This window comes from Bacillus rossius (assembly GCF_032445375.1).
Source record: "Bacillus rossius redtenbacheri isolate Brsri chromosome 9 unlocalized genomic scaffold, Brsri_v3 Brsri_v3_scf9_2, whole genome shotgun sequence".
NCBI classification, from domain to species: domain Eukaryota; kingdom Metazoa; phylum Arthropoda; class Insecta; order Phasmatodea; family Bacillidae; genus Bacillus; species Bacillus rossius.
This window is the reverse complement of record NW_026962013.1, coordinates 26,115,052-26,131,389: the sequence shown is the minus strand read 5'-3', so window position 1 is coordinate 26,131,389 and position 16,338 is coordinate 26,115,052. Positions and strand designations below refer to the sequence as shown.

Sequence of the window (16,338 nt, the reverse complement as noted above, 5' to 3'; positions counted from 1 at the left end):
CCCCAGTGTCGTTCAAGTAAAAATCGTATTGGGTACGGATAATTAATAAAGAAAATCTACCAACACTGTTTTACGTTTTCCCAAAAACTTCATACCTAAGGGGTTGAAAACGGGGCAAGTTTAATTTTACAATGAAAAATACAAATTTTCTAATCCATCTAATGGATAAGTATGAAACGGAGCATGCATTATATAGGTAGTTAATTAAATAATTAATTACATGACGTTTCTCTTCCATTCCTAGGGATTCAAAAGCTAAGGAGGAAAAAAGATAAGATTGTGTTTATAATCAAAAAAAAATATCTCTTACGCTAATCAATAAGAAATTAAGACACTGGGCTATAAGATATTTACAAATATTACAAATTCATTTTCTATACTTTCTTAACTTCCACATCTAATAGTATGAGCATGTAGTAAAGTATGGTTTTATAATAAAAACCATATCTCCGAATCGAATCAAGCTGATATTAGTTTATCTGCTAGAAATAAATAACATACTACAACTACAAACTTTTCTTTAGCATTTTTTTTTCATACTATATCTTTGTTAGTGAAAATGGATGTTTGGTTTTGTAATTGAAAATTAATTTATCCATGAAAAAAGTAATTACGTAAACCAAGATTTTTTATTTATTATTAAAGTGATATAGTTTAACACAAACAAACTGTAAAAAAACATACTGAATATTTGGAATTAATATGTGTAAAGTTGTATTTTTTATACTCTTATCACTTCTTGGTACAAAAATGCTAAACGACTTAAAATAAATTTAAATCAAATTAAATAGTTGATCGTAATTTGTAAATAGAATATTTAAAAAAATTATATTTATTTTTTCCATAAACATTTAAAACTATTACAACTTTTTATGTAAATATTTTTTTTTATTTAGCATTTGGATAAATTTGTAGCTTTCGTCAACCTGCACTTACTAATATTATTATTTTTTCACAACCAGGAAAATTAAAGTTGTAACATTTAATTTTTAAGTATTAAGCCACATTTTTTAATTCGGTTTCACTACTAAAGTTGTATTTTAACTCAAAACATTCTCGCCCCCGGGTGGGCTCGAACCACCAACCTTTCGGTTAACAGCCGAACGCGCTATTGCGCCACGGAGGCTTCTTAAAGAAAGCACAACACATTTTAAATAAATATATAAAAACACGTTATTCCGTTATACTACATACCAGCTTTCATTTATTTCCAAACATAATGGTAACCACTCAAGATTATATAGTTTCTAATGGTCACAGATACCATATTATCTACTTAAATTATTACCCATTGCAATCACTACAGCTGTTAAGTACGACGACATTACCGATAAGCCGTACCACTAGCCAGCCGATGTAGGGGAAATGCGGTTGAAAGCCAATAAAGGAGCCGTAATGCACGTTTTCAAGGTTATCTATATAAAACAACAATTTCTTGAAAAAATTTTAGCCCCGCTCTTTAATGACTAAGAAACGGACACGGATGACGTAAACGGACTGGTAAATCGAGGAACAGAGTATTTACAATGACACGCGTGCGAACACGGTTGCGTGCGAATAAGCTTTCTTCTGTAGACTTTACTCCGTGCGACCTATATACGCCGAGTACATGGTTGTAGTGGTAGCCATATTTATTTACATTTAGAATACGTAATTTTTTCAGGTACCAGAATATTTGTTGGCGACCAGTGTTATATATAAAACATTATTTTCTAGTTATATTTTATTATGACTGTAAATCTCGACAGCGTTAAGTTTTCGTGCTTCAAAAGTTTTTGAACTAAATAAACGTTTCGAAAACGCAATACTTAATATCTTACAATACATTTTGTTACGTTTTAGTGCAATATGGAAACGCATATAGCATATAGGTAGTGAAACGTAAATATATTGCTTTTCCGTGATCCGTTTCCGTTTTTTCCTTGTCATTGTTGGAACCTGTTATATTTGGAGGTAGTAGGCCTAATAAAGAAATTAGAAAATTTCAGTTCAGAATAAAAAATTTCGCAATTTAAAAATTACCATTAAATCTGTAAGTTTAGTTAGGAAGATGAAATCTGTGAACATATCAGCATGCAGGCCATTTGAAAATTGATTTTCTTCCTTTTAACGTAACAGAAATTTTCGAAATATATGAGGAAACCTGGAATGTCGATAAATGGAAATTACTTCCGCATAATTCCAAAACGAATCTTTCCGTACTTCTTGTAGCTTCGGAAATCAATGACGAACATAGCCGAAGCTACACGAAGCGTTCTTTGTCGATGAAGGCCCAGGAAGCTTTTTATTTTTGCAGGATAACATGAAGTAGAAAAATGCGCCTCAAACAACCAGAAATCGGTGAAGACTCTTGAAAGTTCTCAACATGTCAGGTAACTGCTATGCTACTGTTTGGATTTGATGTACGTTTTGTGTATACTGGTCCCCTTTGAAGTTGGTGAAACGGCGCGTTGAAAGACTGCTTTGCGTGCCGATCAATGATATTAATTTGGAGAAAACCTTCTTCCTTGACTTATCAGTGCTTTTTTAGCGTCAAACGGAAAGCTATAGTCTGGGGCTTATAATAAACTTGAGTGACTTTACACACACAAACACCTCTTTTCTTACATGATTTTACTGACGAACTACGAAGAACGCTGTGCAACAATGAACGAACAGATCATGTCAAAATAATTTAATTTTTATTTTATTTGACATTTATTACTTTTCAGGCATTTTTACTGAATTACGTGTTGAATTTTATTTGACTCTATTTATGAACTTAGTGTATGATTTGACTAGTGTTTCGCTCCTGATGCAATTGCCGCGAACAGTAAAGAGCACTGACGTATTATACGTAACAATAATCTATTGTTTTATTTAAAGTGTGTACATTGACACTAATTTTTAATTTAAAATCAGTTTTATTTTAGAACATTGATTATATTGGTTATGTTTTGTTTCTTGTGTGCGGTGCGTCTGTCGCTGTGACGTCAGAGCATCAACATACCAATGAGAGGCGCTGATTAAAGAGCTTTGAACTTTTGAGCGATTTTAAATAAAAACGTCATCATGAGTGCATATAGTTTCAAGAGCGCTACGTATATTTCCTAACGGCGAGTCCAAGTGCATCAAACAAAATAACATCACAAACTACAATGTTAATTATTTTTGTAAATGGAACCGAAATATTATTGTAAAACAACAAATACATATTTGTAAATTTGTACATTTACATGAAAACAACTGTACCACTACAAAATAGCATTTGCAGTAATACTGGGTTAGAATTCTTACCTAGGCATTTATGTTTTGGGTTTTCCCAGTACCTCCAATAGTTAAACGTTATTTGTCAACCGTTCCCTGAATAGCTTTCCAGTATTAACTGCGCACAGTAAAATAAAATAATATCAAAATGTTAGATATTGGACAATCTTTTCCTGGTTAAAAAAATATTTTTAATTGAAACATCAATCAAAACATAAAATGATGCGCCAATTTCCGTAAGGAATACCCAGCACTATCTCGAAAAACGTATTTTATATATACAAAAAAATAGCCATAGCCATGTTTTGTACAAAGTTACAATATCTTTAATTATTACAAACTATTTCTTAGCAGTTGGTTTCCGAAGGTAAATTTTGTAAAAAATTACAGTTTTATTTTTTTCTGTGCATATAAGCTACGGTCGTGTCTTCGCCCGCATACCTGTGTTCCCGTCCATGTTCGGCCTGGCTGCCGACGGGACTTAACTCCTACGAACATGAAACACGGGAGGAAACTCTCTTTTTTTTTTTTGTACTATCGCGATGCCCTCGGGACACGTGTAGGCAAACAAACGCCACGTCAAGTCCCGAGCCCAGGGGTTCGTTATCGCCTGACACACGTGACGTCGACGGACTCAGAAGTAAACGAGGCTGAAGACCTTCCCCTGATCGACAAGGCGGTCTAACCCCCCTGGCGCCCGGCGATGTCGGGATCGTTAACGCTACAACCTCGGTACAAGAAAATTTTTGATACGCTACCAAAAAACCATGGAACGCGTCCGACATTACATAGTGCACCACTCGCTTCCCAAAGCCGTACACAGGAATTCATTTTTTTTTTTTTTGGTTGTGTTGCCAATAGACGCAGAGGGTATCAACAATGCAATAGCCGTTGCCACGGAGACGAAGAAAGCATAATTGTTGAAAACGTGTAAATTTGAATTTTAACGCCCCCGCGACCTGCCTCGGGAGCTGATTTTCGTAAAATCCCTTTCTGAGCGGATGTCTACGTAGGAAAATTAATATACGTGTCAAATTTCAGTGTCTAGGTATTATAGCACCGGATAATTCGTGATGAGTGTGTCAGTTAATGGTATTTTGCTTCACAGCAAACCGTCGCCATTTATGTCGTGGATCCCCAACGAGATGGATGCTGATAAAGTTGAACATGGCATTTCATGTACGTTGCTTGCGGACGGCAATGCCAGGGAAGCACAAAGATTGTGCCGAGAACGTCTTCCAAACAGGCGCACGTGAATCATGCGTCACTGTTTCGAGCAGTTGTTGTGACGTGGGAATTGTGTGGTAGGAAGTTGTCGATAAAATCTCTTCACAGTGAGGTCTCACACGATATGTTCTTTTTCTTGTCATTGCTATTAGTTAAGGTCTATTTCTGTAAATTTAGTAGGTATTATAGTATCTCTCTTGCATTTGTTGTCACAAATATTTTCAAAAGGTAGGCCTTTTTACTAAGTGTGATATAATTATTGTATACGTTGCGCAAGTGATAGCAATTACAAACACATGCACGATCTTTTACACCCATTATATTATATAACAGTTAGTACATATTAGTTGGAAATGTTTGTGTCAGAACATCCAATGCGCGTGATCCATAGAATTAACATTTCAGAAATAGCTTTTAAGGGCACCGTCTGGTTGGGGTGTGTATGTGTGTTAGTGAGGGGGGATGATAAGCGCGACTGATCGGACCAACCAGTCAAGAGTTGAATTTAATGGCTGAGTACCAGGGAATCCACACATAACTTAGAAACACGCAGCTTAGAAAAGTCATAACTTAGAAACGTCTTAAAACAGCATAATTTAGATAATTCTATCTTATGTGTTTTAAAGTTGTGTTTTTCTAATTTATTACAGCAACCCGAGTAACAGGGAAGAAAATTCAACTCCATAGAATGCATATAACCCTTTTAATATTCATATTAAAATAATTACATAGGCTATAGCAGATGGTACATTCTACGTCTGCTTCCTTCTAGTCCCTGACCACGCTGACTAACCTGGTCAGTAGGCATTTTCGCCACCAGTATCCCCGTCACGTGGTACCTCTGCTTCTAGAACGTTCATCGGTTATTCGAGCACACCTTGTGTGTTCATCTAGTGCGTTGTACTGAACAAACTTATTTGTGTACACGGCTGTTAATACGTTAGCGTCTTGACGTCAGCACATTTGTGTAAAATGTCCGTACAAACGTTTTCTACGCATCTTAAAGAGGCCAACTGCTTGTATTACATCCCAAACGATTAATAACTACAAAAATACTCGTTACAATTAAACTTTAACAGGCTTAAGAGTGAATTTTAATATAAATAAAATTGCACAAGTCCTATACAATTTAAATTTTAATTTACCATGTTTTATCTTCTCTTCTACGGATTCTAGTATTGCATTCCAGACACAACAATACTTACACGTACGTGGTCTGTCCGAATGAGAAGTGAAGTAAGCAAATATGCACGTAAACGAACCTGTGTACTTCTCATGTACTTCGAGTTAAAGAAACATTGCCATTTTGAAAAGAAAAAAAAAACGTTTTGTAGGTTATGTATGATATAACATCTATGTAATTTATAGTATTGTAAATTATATATCCTTTATATTTGACTGGTATTAATCAATAAAATAAAAATAATATGTTGTATTGTTGTATATGTAAGTTTCACCAAATGTATACACATGCATAGGTCATGAATACGAGACAAAGGTATGACCATTAAAAAAAATTGCCGTTAATTCGTGTGACACTAATGAAGTGAAAGAATTGAATGAAGGGATCGTTATTGGCCTATAGCAAAGGAACCATCGCCTATATTTGCCATCATCTATGACGTCAGCACAACAAGAATAATGACGGATGGGATGGACTTCCCGATTACAAATTTTCCCACTTCCATCACATCGTCGTGGGCGCGATGATACAAAAACGAGCGTCAACATTTGGTTTTTCGAACTTTTTTTTTTTTTTTTTAACTGGTGAGTTGGTACCTAATAAAATTCCAGATTTAAGATTGTGTATGAAATGAAATCTGCTAGAAGGGCAAAGCCGTCGTTAAACGTGCGAATACTCCGAGAACGGTCGGCGAGGGTGAAATAAGTCCCCCCGTGGGGAAACTCGTTCGTCGCGTGACGCGAAAAAAAAAAAAAAAAAAAAAAAATGTGACGTGATTCGATCGAGATTGGGGATAGTTCGGGTCGGTTCGCACCTGCTCGGCCCGCCAGTCGTTTGTTTTTATTCTTCGTAGCGCGGAGCGCCCGTGCTGTCTCCGTAGTCGACTCGCACGCTGCAGGCGACTGGGAAGCGAACCGAGAGGTTATCGCACCGCGCAACACGCGCGCGCTCCGATTAGCATTATTCCCGTTCCCGCAGGAAAGCTGGCTCCCTCGCTCGCTCGTCTGGAGTACCGTTGGAAGGCGCGAAGGTAGGGAAGCCTAAGATGCACATAAAGTTCTGCCATTCCCGATTACACCCGAACAATCCACCTTCGGCCAATCTCGGGTTTAGTTATATATATTTATATTTCTCTGTTTATTTTAAATGTAGCTATACTAACCTAACTAACCGCCCACAGTGTTTTAAAGTGTTTTAATGTAGCTAACCTAACCGACCACTTTTAATATTTGAATTCATTTTTCCTGCGCAAAAATAAAACAAATCCCGAAGTTGGCCGAAGGTGAATTGTTCGGGTGTAATCGGTAATGGCAGAACTTTATGTGCATCTTGGTCTCCCCACGAAGGTAATATTCCATTGAGAAAATACACCACAGACTAATATCGGACGGCTCTAAGATTTTTGTGTGAAAACCTGGCGTTGTTGTCATGTCCTTCCGGTGGATGGCAGACGGTATGCCCAGTATGAACTATGTATTTGTTTAACACATATTGTTACGAACGCGGGAGACATAGCCGCACTCGCGCCAGGTACCGGATTGGCCTGGCAGCCCCGCACGGACACTGACGTCACGCACACATACCTTCGGGGATTAGTGCTTCCCCGGCCTCGCCATCCCCCTGTGAATTGCCTGGGAATTCCGCGGGCTTACAGAGGCCACCGCGTGGAGTGGCGTGAAAAAACGCCGATGTTCTGGACGCTTCGAGCGCCGGGTCAGCCTGGAATGACGCGATACGTCCCAACCACTCCAGGAAGTTGCGGAAAGACGGCCACGGGTATAAAAGCGGCGACGCCAACAGGCGAGTTGAGTGAAGTGCGAGTTCGATGAGCGGCGCGTCGCGGAGTGACAGGACCGTGCGTGTGTGGCCGAGTGACGTGAGACTGTGTGTGTGGACAGGTGCGAGGTAAGGTGTGAACCACTGTTGGGCCTAGCTCCAGTGAGGAGTGTGACAGATACTTAGTGATTTGTGCACGGCCATAAAGTGTGGTGATTTAATTAGTAATGTAAATATTAGTAGCAAAAAAAACTGTATAAAATTAATTAGGTTATCCTTACGAACCCGTTTTTACTACTCGTAACAATATGATACTAACATTATTACAATGAAAAAAACCTTTATTTTCTCTTAGAAAAAAAGATCTTTTAATCATTGTACACATTGATAGGAGAAAATAAACCTCCAGTGATTGAATTTTCTTAAAACATTTTTAATCACGTTTCACAGAATATAATATAAAATACAATAAAACAATTTATCTATAAAATATTTTTGTAGTCACCGCTTGCTAGCAGGGTATTTTTCACATTATCGCCTGTGTTGTTAATATATAGCTGTCTGGTATTATTCTCTTGATAGTATTTTACATGGAGTGTCTATTCTGGAGTGGAAAAACTGTGGTTGGCAGTTGGTCAGCAAAACAAACTGTAGCTGTATAAAGGCTAATGATAGAAGGAATTCGCTCGGAAGAATTGTAGCAATGACATCATGAAATTAGAATTTTTTAACAAAAATATTATCAACACATCATAAAAGAATTATAGTTAAACTTCATTATAACTAAGAAAAAAAGTTTTGATATCTAAATGGGCGAGGTTTCGAAAACGGTGTTGGGGTGGGGGAGAGAAGTTGGTTCTCATTTCGACTTCAATTAACATGTCAAAGATGCACACACCCACATCCTAACTTATTACGTGCATGGTTGGGAATGTTTCAGACGTTTATCCGATAGTGAGAAGGCGAACTAGTTCCAGCTTGCATTTTTGATAAACCAGTCTTTTATTTATATTATTCATTAATCAACTTTATTGGTGGCAAAGTTAAGGTGATACGCCTTTTCTTACACTTAACCATTTACATTTCTCTACAATAACATTGCATATTAAAAATAAAATAAAATATCATAGCAAAATAATAATTGATATAAAACAAACTTAAATTTTAACTAAGCATACTAAGAGGAAAGATAAACAGAAAACCAATCCAAATGTAACTCGCAATTGGCATACACACCTGCAGTCATTAAATGCCAATACCAGAGAATATGAGATAGTATTTAATTGGTACCATTCACTCACACATTCACAACACATTGTTAGAGTAGGTAAACCGTGAAGTGAACATGTTGAGTAGGTGATCCAGAGATGTTTCTTCAGCTAGGTTACAGACTGCCTTGTCGCCTGGTCCAGTTCGTTCCAGAGCCTAGTGCTAGTAACTGCAAAAGATCCTGATAAACATTTGGATGAATTTACGGGGATTGCCAGCATAGAGTTGCTCGTGTCTCATGGTTATGGTAACTGTAAGTAGGTAATGTAATCTGGCCGACAGATAGGGATCCCGGGTGGAGTGCATTATTTCGTATTTATGGGAGTTTGGACCATTTAAACTGCTGATAGTATTGAGTTAGATGCTCTCGTGATTTAAGGATAAAGATAAATCTTACACAAAAGTTTTGGAGTCTGAAGCAGCTTTTCCAGTTTATCTGCAATACGAGGAAACAAAGCATCGAAATAATGAAAAGTTTGAACAAGGATAGTTTTAATACTGGGAGAGAGAAAAAATTTTATGCGCCGCAAGTAATGTATGGAAAACTGGACTTTCCTGCTAATTTGCATTACCTGCTCCTTCCAAGTTAAGGATGAGTTTTATCAGGACTCCCAAGTTTCTCACAACGTTTGATAACTAAATGTCAGCTCCTCCAAGCGATAAGTTATTAAGCTTATAAGAAATTTCTTTAGATATCATAATAGTAGAACCAATTATTATGGTCTGTGTTTTATCTATATTCAACATGAGGTTATTTATTACCACATGTCCATCTCAAAATGGAAGGGCGATTGTAATTAACATTAACAATTCACTGATTAATATCAGCTGCTTTAGTATACAGATATATCCGTACATTGTCAGTATACATGTGATATTGGCAATTTTTGAGGCATTTAGGTAAATCATTAATAAATATAGAAATTAAAAGTGTATCCAGAATCGAACCCTGAGAGACATCCGATGTTAGCCACGTCGAAACTTCGCTATCACGACCGCGCAGATAGGACTCGAACCAAATGCAAAATACTATGAGAGAAGTTCTAGAGAATTAGAATTTTTCTTAGTATTAGGGCGTGGTCCAACAAATCGAAAGATTTACTAATGTCGAGCAACAAATGTTCGGTTCCCGCTTATCCATAGTATGACGTTTGTCGTTCAGTTTGAGGTTTTTTTGCAAGATTTCCTGGACTCGCTCCAAGCAAATTCTGCCCTGTGACGTAATATGTTATACCCATTTAAAAAAAAAAAATTTGTTGTCTGTAAAGTCGGTTTACGGACGATAGTTTAATGTGACAACGTCATAGCAAAACATTGATGAAATTATTGCATACTTTTATGAATAAAATTGAATCTTTTTATTGAATTATCACTATTTTGTATGGATACAAAGAAGGAGTGAAATGAAATCTACAATTTGATTGATAATTTTACTTTTATTTGCACTCATCAATTCAAATATGTTTATTACTTTAACGAAGAGATTATTTTAACTATAACTTTTATACATGTTTGCTATTTAACTTCTTCCAATCTGGACGATGATAGGAAAAGTAGGAAACGAATGGGAGTGTTTCAAGTTGAATGTGCCTCGAAAAAGTCAAATCGATGGTTGTTCCAATCGATTGGAAGAGAGATAAATGCGGCGCAAGCGTACAATGAGTGTAACGGGACACTTTTTCGTGCGTGCAGCCGGCGTTCATCGATTTATCAGACGTTGTCAAGTCAAAAAGTCAGCATGGCGCGTGAGTCTCTTCACGACGAGATGTAGGCCATGCGGACCCAACTCGCGAGCGCCGAGGCCTGGCGGAAGGTGTACCCACGTGGGACGTCACTAGGCCCCGCCCCCCCCCCCCCCTCCGGATCCGCCGCTACGCAGAAGTTTGTGGCGGCGAAAAAAAAAAAAAACTATAGAGAGAGAGAGCGGGAGAATAAACAACAATACGGCACACCTAAATGGTAATTTAATTGATCCCCCGACGCAACCGCCCTTGCCCGTCGCCGCGTCCTCGCGCTGGTCTGGTTATGGAAATGATAACCTCGCTCCCGTGGGCGGGGGGGGGGGGGGGGGGGAGCGGGCTGGAGTCTGCGTCGCGTAACTTGTCTCGAATTTGACAGTACGTATTCTGCCCCATTTCTACGGTGCGCGTGATTATTACGGTACATTGTACCGGAACTACGGTGTTCCGCAGATAATTATGGTACCCGCATTGGAAATTCAATGTTACGCACTATCGCATGCCATTCCAGAATTATGGTAAGGCCGTGACGTCTGCAGTAGGCGGCCATTTAGTGGTGTGATGTCGGCGGCCATCTTGAATGACGGCATTTTTGGTTCCGAGGACTAGATACAGGTACATGTCGCCAGAGTCGCTGATGATCCTTCTTTTTTTTACAACACTAACGATGACAATAAGTTGTATACAAACACCTGTTGGCGGAACAATAAGTGGCAGAAGGATATACGTGGACCATCGGTACTTCTATCGATCCCTGCCAAATATGAGACAAGCTACGTGACACAGGCTATGGGTTTACGTTTCAGTAAACGGGTATAAAAATACATAAACTTGCGTTTGTCACATCAATCGGACTAAAAGTAAAGCGCACAAATATTAATGAAACAAATATTGCTCGTAGTGTTTAAAATAGTGTACGCTATAAAACGACTTTCTTTGCTGCAGAAATTTATTTTGCGTTCTTTGAATGATTCTTGCAATGGGGAAGCTTGATTTAAAATTTCTTCCACGGAATTCTCTCTGTGATGGTTTGTGTTTAATATTTGACATCGGCTGATTTAAGCTGGTTTTCTGTGTGTTTGTTATTCATAATTCTTGTTCATTCTATGACATACATTTAAAACCAGCATAGGCGTATGTGCATGAAAATCTTTCGAGTAAATTTATTTTCCATCAAACCTAAAAGTTCCTTGATTATGAACTACTGCAAAGATTATGTTGCTGTAAGCATGCAGTTCTTCACTCAAATAAATCTTGCATTGTCATTAGTGTAACAACTTTATTAATGATGAAGTTAACTACTATTGCTGCACAGAAACGTTTGTGCTACAAACAAAGTTATTGTAACCTCAAAGAAATATGAATTTTTCAAATAAACCAAATAAATCGAATAAATAATTTACCAGCTATAATATTTCGTATTTTACTATGAGAGTTAAAAAAATTTTTAATTTGTATAATTTGAAAAAATATATATATTATTTGGAATGTATGTTTTGTACTTAACTATAAAGAAAGGGGTTACAGTGGATATTACATAAGGAAGTATTTAAACTTGTCTCGATGTTTGGTGTAGCGTGTGTTTACACACACACACAAACACACATTCTGGCTGGTATTTCCAAGAATGCGGAATCTAATTCTGGATGAGTTGATTTTTTTTTTTTGCTCGTGGAAAATTTGTTTTTAAGTTAAATTTTAAAAACCTAAATTGCGAAGTATGATTCCGAGACTGTTAATTTAGGGACAAAGGTACAATCTTGATGCTTAATACCTACAACTATAATATAAAACAGAGCATTTTGTTACAACTACTAAAGTTTGTTTCTGCTTCTCTACAAAATGTTTAATATTTACATAATTGTTTATTTTTCTCAGTTACATACGTAAATTTTAGGTATGTTAGCTGATAGACTAGTTGATATTTTTTGTACATTATCAGTTTAAGTTCTCGCAACGTTAAACAATGTTTATTGGACTTTTGGTTTTAAATTGCTTACATTGGTAATATTTTATAATCAGTTTGATTTTACACGTGATACACTCAAAATAATAAACATTTATGAGATTTCCAATAAATTATTTGAAAGCGCTCTGGTTCACTTTTAAATAAAAAATAAATGTTCAACTCTTTAAAAGTTTTCATTTTACACGTTACCATGGTCAATATTAATATAGAAAATTGTTATATAAGTAGTCATAGTTCTCCTTTACAATATATATATATAGATAAAGTCGTTTTGAAATTATTTATTAAATAATTTATTTTTACGTGCCAATACACATACTCAAATACAATCGATTTTTTTGTATTCGTAAGATGTTATGATTGAGGAAGAAGATTCGAAGTAAAGTATTAGAGAAAGGGAAATTAAGAAATTCAAATACCAGCACCTTTATAGTAGTTGATAAGGACTACATTATTTATCCCTACATTGCTACCAAAGAAATTTTTGTATTTGTTACTTGTTTAGTAAGTAGTTCAGGGAACTGTGTTAGGAAAAAAATCAATATTTAGGAAGTTATACTTCTTTAGGCAAATTATGAAAAAAAATGTTGAGAGAGGATATTTACGATGCGCGCGCAAAACGCGACAAACATTGATAAGATGAAAAAAGGCTACATACAAATAAAAATTATATGTGTTTTTAATTGAAATACTTTAGTGATTGATATTGAATACAGGTCCATATAAAACAAAAATTATTTATTTGTAAATATTAGATATAGAATATGGATTTATAAATTTTTTCACGTATTTTTTCAGGTAGGTTATGTTCCCGTGTATAATTTATTTGCATAATAAATTATATATTATTATATTTGTTTTTAATAAATAATTATAAGTAGTATATTATAATAACCAGTATCATATGTATTGATATTCACTATTAATTAAAAACTGAAACTGAGTATTAATTCATTTTTTTTATTTGATTCATTTTATTCTTTACCAACCGTATTGATAATATCATTAAGTTCTTTTATAATTCTATTCCTAACGCACGTACATAAGTAGACACACGAATTTTTTTTTAATCTTAAACAATAATTTTTTTTTATTTAAACACTGAAGGGATTTTATAATTATTCGAAACTCAAACAATTGTTCTATTCCTCGAGACACTCTTTAAAGAATAGAATTCGAGTTTTTGATTCGATAAGGGTAAAAAAAAAAAATATGTATCCGACCCGTCGCTAGCACTTCTAACACCCGAGCAGCAACAAAGTTTCTGTCTCCACCTCATGTGGGGTCCGAACGCATGAATTATGAATTCGCACCTGCGGATAGCGTTTGTCCCTGTTTGAAATGGCGCAAAGTTTTTTTTTTCTTCCACCAGGTTCTCTGGCTCGCATTTCCGGGCCGCAGGGAGAAAACAAAAACAAAAAAAAAAAGGGGGGCGGGGAAATAAAAAGGGAGGGGATGGTGATGGTCGGGAACAATGGTGCTCGGCCCGCGAGCGGCCTTGTGGCGGTAATGACTCCGGCTTGTCTTCCCACGGGCCCGCCGCGGCTGGCATCATTATCCCATAGCGCACCGTGGGCGGCTGCAGCCTTCGGACCGGACCCGGGCAAGGTGACGTCACCGATGCTAGACGCGGAGGGGCGGTGTGACGGCAATGCCTACACCTCTCCGATAAAACTGCTCGACGAACAACCTCTCTCCTCGAGCGGGAGGATGATGTTAAAAAAAAATAAACACCTCTCTCTCACATCCTCCTACCCTCTCCTCGCGCGGCTAATTGAATTTGTGTCCCGCGAGGACTTGTCCGCGATTACAGATAAAAATTATATTTACGGCTTCGCGCCTCGGGGGCAGTGCGATCTCTCTCTCTCTCTCTCTCTCTCTCTCTCTCGTTCCCCTCCTCTTTATTCCACCCCCCTTTCCCTCCCACACGACGCCATTATTTATTCACACCTCTCTTCTCACCTCCTTCCCGCGGACAAAACCCTTTATTTCAATATCGCTGGCTTCCCCGAGATGCGGTGTTGTCCCGGGTTAGGGATTTTGCGAGCGAAAAGTAACTGGGGAATTTAAACTGACTTGATGTGGCCTGCCGCCTGGCTACACTTTTAAATATTTTCACCTTGAATTTACGAAGAACACTGGTTAAATATTATCCCGGGGGATACAAGAATGTATCACTTACTTCAAACCTTTGCCCAATAGAATAATCTTGGTACACAATAAAATATTTAAAAAAATGATTAAATACTCGTGCAAAAACACAGCTATTTCTTCCACGAGTGCGTTTACTCTGTTTACACAGAAGAAGAAAAAAACAGTTCGGAAGTCTAATACTTTGTAGTTTGTACGATGATCCAGCTATCAGAAATTATGAAGAACTATTAGAGATGAATTCTTAGTTGGGAAGTATGTAAATTTATTGTTGTTTCTAACAGTGTAGGTCGCCAGACGGCGTGGAGAACTCCGGGTGTTACCACGCCATTTACAAACCGCACAAGATTTATTACAAGTTTTTGATTACGAATAGCCTTTAAGAACCATTGCACTTGTTTGTACAAATTTCGTTTCATGGTTTCGTGTATAAGTGTACTTATGGACAGTGAAAAACGGGTGTTTTTACAGACGTTTTTAGGGGAGAAAAATTATACACACAATATTGTGAATGTTGTGGGAAAAAGCAATGAGCTTTTATCTTTAATATTGCTTCATAAAATATTAGGTTCACCGCTTAAAGTTCCATAGAGGCGCGTATACCGACGCGAATACTACACGCCAGTTCTGTGCCTGGAGCGTAGAGGCGAAGAGGCATGTGATGCGCTAGCCAATGTCGCCCTTAGCGCCCCCGCGCTTCTAGAGCTCGTGCGACCAGCCAGCCGGCTCTCCTGAATGGGAAATTTCACTCAAGAAAATTCAGTTGGCAACATTAGTGTGCATACGTTTTACTGTTTTATCGTAATTTTTGGTGTCGCCTGGTTAGGTCGTGAATTAATATTCGACTATAGTTAAGGGTGAATTTTAACGTTTAGATTACAATAAAGTTTCTTGATATAACGTGGGGTTTATGATAAAAATGTAATAAAAGTCAATATGATGCTTTCAGAATCTACACAGACAATTTCACGCTTACAAATTATTTCGTAGTTTGATCCACGTTCACTATTCAAATACTGTAGTTTAAAAACTAAACCTGGTAATAAAACTTGTATATTTATTAGACTTCAAGATTTTCTCGAATGTTTTTTTAGAAAACAGAAGCCACTCTGATGTCTTGAAAAGTTTTTACATCACCTGGGTTCTTCCAATGCTTCACGCTCTATAGGCGTGTGCAGGTAAACCTTTACAACCAATAATGCTACGTTTGTGTTTTTTCGTCGGTCATGCGCCTTTGTCGAAATATAGGTACGCAGCAACCTAATAATTTCTCAATGTAACATTATAAATGAAGGCATCGGGCACCCACGTGTGATTTACAATATTGCATACAAAAAATTTAATACAGTTGATACACACACACACACATATATATATATATATATATATATATATATATATAATATAAAACACCACTTTGGCCCTATTCGCTGTTGAATACACGCATTAAAAACGAAAACCAAAATAAAACCTTTGTTGGTTTTTTTGGCTCTTAAATGCTATTTTGTGAGCTGAAATATTTCGAACTTACCATTTGTTACGTTTCCATGCATTGTGGAAGCAGAAGAGACGATAGTGAACTGTTCCGGGAGATCCGTTTCCGTTTACGTCATCCGCCTCCGTTAATGTGCCATTTTAGAACAAGCATAAACCTAGCTTGGCGTTACTATTACGTTTATCATCCATGTGCCACTGTCACAATTGCGTTAACGATGAGAGATTCTCCACCAGATCTACCTTCATGATTGTATTCATACGTAATAGGTTATTAAAGGACA

The 16,338-nt window shown here is 37.0% G+C and overlaps 1 non-coding gene across 1 annotated transcript; it reads right to left on the bottom strand.

Moving 5' to 3' along the window:
- Positions 1-1,057: 1,057 nt before the first annotated feature.
- Positions 1,058-1,126, bottom strand: Trnan-guu (transfer RNA asparagine (anticodon GUU)). Its single transcript has one exon. It is a non-coding gene; the product is annotated as a tRNA-Asn (tRNA).
- Between the last annotated feature and the right edge of the window lie 15,212 nt (positions 1,127-16,338).